Below are 451 nucleotides of genomic sequence, written 5' to 3' on the forward strand. Positions count from 1 at the left end.
CTGGCTGCAGTGTGTACCGTTTCTAGGGTTTAGGGTTTAGGGTTTATGAGGGTTTAGGGTTTAGGGTTTAGGGTTTACTCTTGCATCGGGGGTTTGGTGTCTGGCTGCAGTGTGTACGGGAGAAAGAGACAAATCAGCAGCAGCACATTCCCATACTTCTGTTGCTTCTAGCCACACGTCAGGCTCCTGCTCACAAACCCTAAACCCTAAACCCTAAACCCTAGCAGAACAATAAACCCTACTAAACCTCCCCCTCTCCCCCCTAAACCCTCATAAACCCTCCTCTCCCCTCCTCTCCCCTCCAACCCCCTAAACCCTCGTAAACCCTAAACCCTCATAAACCCCAAACCCTAAACCCTGATAAACCCTAGATTTTGTGTGTTACCAGTAGAGTATCATAATAATATTTTTTATTGGGGCTGACGTGTTGCTGCATGCGGCAGAAAAGAGA

This window comes from Eimeria mitis, genomic scaffold, assembly GCF_000499745.2.
Source record: "Eimeria mitis Houghton genomic scaffold, Emh_scaff1748, whole genome shotgun sequence".
NCBI classification, from domain to species: Eukaryota; Apicomplexa; class Conoidasida; order Eucoccidiorida; family Eimeriidae; genus Eimeria; species Eimeria mitis.